Raw genomic sequence first — 8,717 nt, forward strand, 5'->3', positions numbered from 1 at the left:
GATCCATGGATTAAACTTGGTAAAATAAATCAAACAGAAGACAAAACACATGGAAGAGAATGAAAGCGAAGCAGGTTCCATCTGTGTGCAGCACAACAGATGAGAGCAGCCCCACCCTGTTTGGGGTCCCGCAGACCCCAGCTGACTGTGGAAGCGATTCTGTAGCACAATTTAAAATAAGAGTCAAGACCAGAAATGCTTTTTCATTATCAAAATGAAGCTGCATTTTTTGTCTCCAAAATTAAAATGAAAAAGCAATCCACCAATATGCTTTTTCATTTTATACTTAAAAACTGCGTATTCTGTGTCATAATTAAACCGAAAATGCAAAGAAGGGGATTGCATTTGCATTTTAACATCCACCCTGCGAACATTGTGGCAATATTCATTTTGAAAAAAGCATTTCCAGCGGGGAGGCGGGACGATGACATCAGTGCTTTCTCTGTGTGTCCAGCTGAGACACAGACACATCAGGAGCAGTGTAGCTTTGTGTTAGCGGCAGAGAAGACGGCTTTGTGATGGTTGGGAACTTCTGATGATTTTACACAGCTTCTCAGGACTACGTAGCAGCATTTCCGCCTTCTGCGGTCCTCCTTCGGACGCACAGCGGGCAAGCTTTTTTTCTTCGGACCGGCAGCTGCCTTCGCATAGCAGAGCGCGAAGCTCCCGATCATGATCGCCGTAGGCGGAAATGCTGCTATAATCTGAGAAACCATCATATGAATTTGTGTTTCCAGTGGTGTCCAGAACAAAATAAAGGATGATGTAATTCCCACATATTTACATCCGAGATGCTCAAAGTGCAACCTCTGTGAAACACCATTCTATAAAAATCAATAATCTTTTAAGAAGTGAAAAAATGTCGACATTTATATGAACTGGTAAGGAAGACCTGTCAGCATATTCATGCTACAATAAATATTTTGTAAGAACGTCCATATATTGTGTTTTATTGCATATATTTTTCGCATTTTAATAGAGAGAGGAATCATAATTAAAGTGATCAATAGCTCTGAAGATGCTTAAGCTAGAGTCACCAAACTTTCTGTACTGACTAATCATGACCTTATTGTCCAACTACAACAAAGATTTGGTCAGATATTGGTCAGAATTTTGGGGAATTTTTAAATATTAAAATATGGCTCACATGTGGTCAAAAATCCTCAAAAGCTCTGAAGATGCTTAGATTATTGTCACCGAAATCTCTGCACTGACTAATCATGACCTTATTGTTCAACTGCAACAAAGATTTGTTCAGAAATTTACTTAATTTATTTAATGGAATTTTTATATAGAAATGTGGATCATATTTTGTCAAAAATGTTTAATAGCTCAGAAAATACTGAAGCTACAGTCACCAAACTTTCTGTACTGACTGATCATGACATTAGAATGACACAGAATATTCAGTGTTGAAGAAGAAAATGAAAAAAGCATTTTGGTGGATTGCTTTTTCATTTTAATTTTGAGTCAAAAAATGCAGCTTCATTTCGAAAATGAAAAAGCATTTCTAGTTTTGACTTTTATTTTTAATGATGCGACAGAATCGCTTCCATAGGTGATAGCGCTTCTTCACACTTTTACAAGTATGCAGAATGACCACTAGAGGGAGACACTGCCCGCTGGTGTCAGCAAACATGATGCGCGTGAATTCACCATTGAGTTATAAAACTCATTGGATTTTACCACCTTCCAGCGGCTTTAACTTTCTTCCATGAGCAATTTGGCAGACAGAAAATCGCTCCTTTAGCCAACCAACCTCCGCCGCTGTTAAGACTTTCTATTCAAAAAGCAGTAGGGAAAAAGAAATGTATTAATTTATATATTCAAGCAGCAGATTTTTGTTTGTTTGTTCTTTTTACAAAAATATCAACAAACACACAAAGCACAGTAATTTCATAGCTGTGGAACTGAATGAGTTCAGCAGTTTTAATATAAAAGTGAAGAATCCATCAAAAGAGTTCATGCACCTGAAAGATATATCAAAATGTTAAATCGTTTGAAATAAATCTTATGATTATCCATTAAAATAAAAAACAAGTGCACGGATGCTTTCAAATTTAATAATTACATGACGCATTTTGTGGATTTTCCGTTGTGTTCTTCTGCTGACGCTTCAGAATCCAAACCCAGAGCAGGTCGGCCTCTGAGGAGGTTCAGCCTCAGCTGCTGTGACCCGCTTTGTTCAGCTCAGCAGTCAGAAGTGCAAAAAGTAACGTGGTACGCTGCTGTAAACTATGAAAACACTCTTTTATCTTAGATTTAAAAGATTCTGTTTTTAGTAGAGCTCCAACTTTGTTCCTAATACTCCAGCCTAGTCTCTTTGCAGGGATGGGTGCAGGGACTGTAAAGCGCATGCGCCTCAAAAAACGCACAGTTATCTTTAGTTAGGAATTCACACTTGGGGAAAAATAGATTGTCGTGATTTTGGAAAATTTAAAAATCCATCACAAATGTAATAAAAGTCAGCTCCCTGCAGATAAACAAACAATTACTTTTGTGTAAATTTTATGTACTTTTTTCTCTCCATTTTCCAGTGTTAAAGCTGTTTTTAGTCAACATATTTCTGTTTGATATAGCCACCCTGTACTTATACAAAAAAAGAAAATAGAGGGCAATTTAAGGGCAGGTGCTCAAGCACCCATAGGGCCGTACTAGTACACGTACCTGGTTATCCATGCTATAGAATCGACGAGAACACGTCATCAGATTCGGACGGAACCTGGTCCTTGAGCAAGGGGTCCTGCTGTGCCACAAAGGTTTTTCACATCATATTCTCCACAAACTTCAAACGTCTTTCCAAACTTAAGTACCGCAAAAGGCGACCCGATTTGCAGGATGGACAATTCCCAGGCAGACAGGACAAGCTTCGTGGTAAAGGGAGCTAATCCTAAAAAAAAGTAGGACTTAGAACTACCTTTTGATATTTGTTTTTGAAAAATGCATGGAAATATAAACAAACATAAATGGATAGATTTCAATGTTGTGTGTGTAATAGTGTGTCTTTGTGTATAGTTGACAATGTTTCTATAATAGGTGTTTCTGTGTATGAAGGTGTGTTAAACTTTTTGGGTTGGTGAAAGAAATGCCTTAGAATAGTTTAGGAGAGAAATTGGGATCTAAGGAGAACACTAGTAAAACCGTTCAACAAACCACTTAATAAAATGCCAGTCACTAACTGCGGTTACATGGACAAAAGTAATCGGAATAAACGCCTGATCAGAATAAAAAGGCTGTTTATCCAATCGTGGTGCATGTAAACAATTTATTATGATTGCGGGTCACTACTGCTCTGGCTTTACGTCATGCATAGAGAGTCTGGCGCTCCAGAGAGGCTTTGGAGCGCGAACAGGACTGGCCGGCCGCTCCGCAGGAGCGAACCATTCCTCAGAGCATAGTAGCCAAGACTCGTAGCTTCGTGTTTGTGAGCAGGAGAGGGTGCTCTGGTACGGAGTACGCTCCAGAGGGTGAACTGTATCTCCCGGAAGAACAGTGTCCCCAGAGGAGGGGCGTGGGACGATGTGAGAAGTCCTGAGAAACCGTGTAAATAATCATGTGAATTAGTGTTACCTATCCTGTTCAGACAAAATAAAGGCTGATGTTATTCCCACATTTACGTGCAGCCAAGATGCCCATTGCGGCATAGACTGCATGGATTTGAAGTGCATCCGAAGCCAAATGTTGTTGGCTCGTATTAGCCTAAACCTAACCCTTCTTCCGGGTCCGTTCAGCTAAGGATAAAGCACTGACCGCACATATTTAGAAAACTATGGGCAAACAGGAACTTAACAATAATCATAACATTTTGCACATTTAATTGCATATATTGTACGATGGCCCAGAAGGAACACAACACTTTAAATTTCCTACACAACACAAAATAACACACTACAATTCGTCACAGCACTTAAATAAATTAACTGAAAACACTAGGAAAAATAAATCACAACATGAAACATTTAACTCACAACACGAAGCATTTAACTCACAACATGAAACTATTGGAGCGCAATTGAAGTACCCCTCACTGGACGCCCGTGAGGGGTACAGAAGGCATTATACATTTCCCTATGTTTAAGAGGGCGGAGACCCAGGACACACTGGAGAGACTATGTCTCTCGGCTGGCCTATATTTGGCTAAAAGCAGGAGCAGCTGTGTCTTCAAGGTTTAGGAGAGAGGTCAAGGTTTCTTGTAAACCTTAAGACCAACTGGAAGCTGGTGGTCAGCAGGTCTTATTCAACCAATAAGCAGATTACCTCAGATTCTTCCATCCAATCAGCTTGGTTTATGTTAATTGCATAAACACTTCATTATTGTAAAGTGTTTCATATTGACACAAAGCTGCTTTTCTCAGCTTCAAAATCCATTGGAATTGTACTTATTTTGTGAATGGTTAAAGAGTTATGGTAGCTCAAAAAACGAGCCAAAGCTCCAGTGTTAAAGGGTCAAATAAGCTAGGACCAACTTGTGTACTAGGCAAGTGTCAGTTAATGTAGAAAGAATTTTAGAATGTTACCATTTAACCCTTGTGCTATCTTAGATGACCCCACCCTTGCATTGACGTGTTATTCCTACCATGACAAAGGTGGATAAAGGTGGAAAGATTTCATGTAATCCATGAAATCATTGAAGAAAAAAAGGTTCAGCGCACTGTCTAGTGGGTTTAGATGACCCAACTCCCAATGTTAAAGTGCCTAGGATAGCACAAGGGTTAACGACCAATGACTGATGGATGCTCTGCAGCTGGACTAGAGCGCCTGTCTATGGTCTCCCGTTATGTAGATCAATGCAGGACACAAATTGTCAATGGGCCACAGAGAGACAAAGGTACTGCTAAAAGCAGCGATCATTCTGTCACATCTGTCTCTTCCCTCTGATTTGCATATCTGATTAGTCTTTGGTTTTATATTGGATGCACACCTTAACCAAACCCTCTGCATTTTTCCGTACTTGGGACTGGCCCAAGAAAGCATTAATGTACTCCCTTGTGGTTGCATTATTTGGTTATTTTTTATTATTATCCCCCCTCTATATTTATAAGCAAATCATTTTAATATAATGTAGTTGAGAGACTAAGAGAAAATTATCTGTTTTTGTTGAATTCTATTTTGGGACAGTCATTGTTTTTAAATACAGTGGTCCTTGGCTTTATTGTGGTTCACCTTTCGTGGCCTCCCAGTGTAGCTGTCACAAAATAAGTTTTCATTTTGTAAATGTTCTTTATGTTCAATTTTTTGTGACTCATTGCTGACCCCTTGTGGTGAACTGAAAATTGATTGTGCATGCGCTGTCCATGCGTTTGGTCATAAAAAAGTCTGTTGGCCAGCATTAGCGTTATAAGAAAAAAAGCAGAGAACAAGCTGGAAGAAGACGGAACAGAGCATGGTGCAAAGACTTTCGAATGGAAAAGCAACTCCTTAAAATTTGATCTGAGGGCACACAGTAATATTGTTTCATTATATTGTAATTTTGTAAATATTTATGTATATGTGTATTCTGAAAGTGTAATTTGTTTTTCTTTAGTTTTTCACGGTGATTCGTTTGGTTACGTGAAAAATAAACAACCAAAAGATCAGCAGTCGGAGTGTGGCTTTTTCCTGATCATATTGAAAAACTTAAGGAGCAGCTACAGTGAAAAACGTGACCTGTCGGTGCCACGAGAGAAGCTTGCGAGAGTCGTCCTTGGTGCCATTGGAAAAGGCCTGCAGCCGCTAGAGCTGAAGAAGAGCACAGCCACATCAATGAAGACGAAAATGGACTGAACTTCTCAGCACAGTGAATTTTATTCCAGCAGGTCAGACTGTATCATTAGAGTTGGTTAGAAAAAGAAGAAGACAAAAAAAAAGGGAAAAAAGACAAATGTTACTGATGTTCTAAGTTACTTGTTATTAGTGTGTTACTTGATGCATTTTGAATTTTGTTATTGTTGAACATTTAAAGATTAGAATTAGAGGCAATAATTAATGCGTTACAGTCTGAAAAGGCTCAACTGGAAGAAAAGTTAAACAGTGTTTACCTTGATGAGTCAGAAAAGGAACAAATTGAGGTACGCATAGGAGAGATTTGTGCAGACCTGGAAATACACAAAATCGAAATACAACCAGGTTCTCATGCTGACCCGCAAGTTAGACGTTCTGAAAGAGAGAAACGTTTGACTGAAAGGATGTTTGAGTTGAAGAAAGATGAGTTGATAAAGAGAGAGAAAAGCTTTTTGTCAACTTACATGCAGTTCAAGGCAGAAGTTCAGTTGACAAGATCTAAACTTAAAGTGCAATACTCCAAATCAGAGCTAGTTGAGAGAATTCGTTCGATTGAACAGTCTGAATGTGATGTCAAACATCATTATGAGTCAATACGTGTAATAACTGCACCGCCTCAAGACATTAGGAGGAAAATGGACAGTTGTACATCAGTCTCTGCTGAACTCATTCTACTGTTGAAAAGGCGTTATGCAGACGTAGACAAGGAGTTTGACGCTGAAGCAGTAAAAGAATCACTTCAGAAGTTACTCCAAAGACAGGATGCAAAGTCAATATATGGCTCAACAGTATCAAGAGCAGAAAAGAGTCAGCATTATTTAAGTTCTCAAAGCAGTCATGTAACAGCAAAAAGGGCAGAATCTGTTGCACGCTTAGCAGCAAAAAGGGCTGAAGTTAATCGAGAAATTGAAATTTCCACGCAGACAGGAGATTGTTGTTCAACAAGAAAGGCTAAAAATGTTGGTAATTCACAGAGATCTTGAGGCAATTGAAGCAGAATATAATGTGTATGTCGAAGAGGAAACAAAGGCAAAAGCTGAAATAAGAGACATTGAGGCAGAAGCCACTTCACTAAGTCAGCCGTTAGAACAGTGGCACGGTTCATTGCAACCTCAAGTTCATCTGAGTGCAGCTCCACTTCCTTTTCCAGCCACAAGAAATGTTCAGGATTCCGAGAAAGTTGCAGTTCCCCAAACTAGTGACATTCAGATCTCAGGTAAAGATAGTGAGGTGTCCCTAGTTGAGGCACTGAAAGAATCCCTGACAATGACGAGACTTCCAGCTCCAGAACCATGTGTGTTTAGTGGAGATCCTCTCAAGTTTGTAGAGTGGAGAACATGTTTCAAGGCTCTTATAGAAAGTGGTTGTGTAAGTTCAGCACATAGACTGTTCTATTTGAAAAAATACATAAGTGGAGAAGCTCTTAGTGTGTTGGAGGGAACGTTCTATCGCAGTGACGAGGAAGCCTACGTTCAGTCTTGGGGGCCTTGAATAAGTGATACGGCCATCCTTTTGTAATTCAGAGAGCATTCAGAGGAAAACTAAGCAACTGGCCAAAGATTGGGTCAAAAGAGTCACTTAGATTGAGAGAATTCAGTGATTTTCTCATTTCGTGTAAGAATGCAATGGCCTATGTGCAAGGTCTCAAGATTTTGGATGACTGTGAGGAAAATCAAAAAATACTCCTGAAACTTCCTGACTGGTTGACTGCTCGATGGAATAGACATGTGTCTAAAACGTTGGATGAGGAAAAGGAATATCCTGGATTTGTTGAGTTTGCAGAATTTGTGGCAAAAGAAGCGCAAATAGCATGCAATCCAGTCTCATCTTTGTTTGCATTAAAAGGACTTGAGAATCCAGTCAAGGAGCAAAAACGCATTAAGGCAAGTGCCCTGATTACAACAAAGACAATCAAAAACTTAAGGACCTGTGGTACAGTGCAGAGTAACAAATCAAATCCTGACACCTTTCCATCTCGGAACAAAAGTCGGATTGAATGTATTTGCTGTAAGGAAAGTCACTTTATCTACAAATGTGAAAAATTCGCAGCAATGTCATTTCAAGAAAAGAGAAAGTTTGTTATTGAAAACAATATGTGTTTTGGCTGCCTCAGAGTTGGACACATTTCAAGGAACTGCCGCCAGAAAGCCAACTGTAATATCTGCAGGAAAAACCATCCCACTCCACTTCATGAAGATCATCCTAAAGTGGACAAATGTGAGACGCAGTTGGCAGAGGAAAATGCATCAGCAGTGTCTAACAATGTGAAAGTGGACCACAGTGATCACACGTCAATGATTGTTCCTGTCTGGCTGTCATGCACAAAAGGTAATGAACAAGAGACCTTGGTTTACACTTTGCTAGACAAACAGAGCAGCAATACATTCATTGACAAAGAAATTTCGGACAAGCTCAAAGCCGACTCTGAACCTGTGAAGTTAAAACTTACAACAATGACAGACAAAGGTTCAATCATGCCAAGTTTTCGAGTAAGTGGATTAAAAGTAAGAGGGTACTACTCACAAGAGTACATAGAACTACCCCCTGCATATACTCGTGAGTACATTCCGCTTGAACAAAACAGTGTACCCACTTGTAAAACAGCAGAAGCATGGCCTCACTTGCACAGTATTGCAAAAGAAATACCTAATCTGTTGGATTGTCCTGCAGCACTTCTGATTGGTTATGATTGTGCAAGAGCTCTAAAACCAAGAAAGGTAATCCCAGGCAACGGCCATGATCCCTATGCAGTGAAAACAGACTTAGGATGGAGTATAGTGGGATCCATGAAGCCTTGGACAAGTGCTGTAGATGTAACTGGAACATGCCATCGTATTAATGTGAAGGAGCTGCCATCCATCACACCTTCTTCAGTCATTAAAGTGTTGGAAACAGATTTTATGGACACAAATCCTTCAGAAGGAAACATATCTCAGGAAGACTTCCAGTTTCTGCAG

The sequence above is a fragment of the Oryzias latipes genome, chromosome 5 (genome assembly GCF_002234675.1).
Source record: "Oryzias latipes chromosome 5, ASM223467v1".
Lineage (NCBI taxonomy): Eukaryota > Metazoa > Chordata > Actinopteri > Beloniformes > Adrianichthyidae > Oryzias > Oryzias latipes.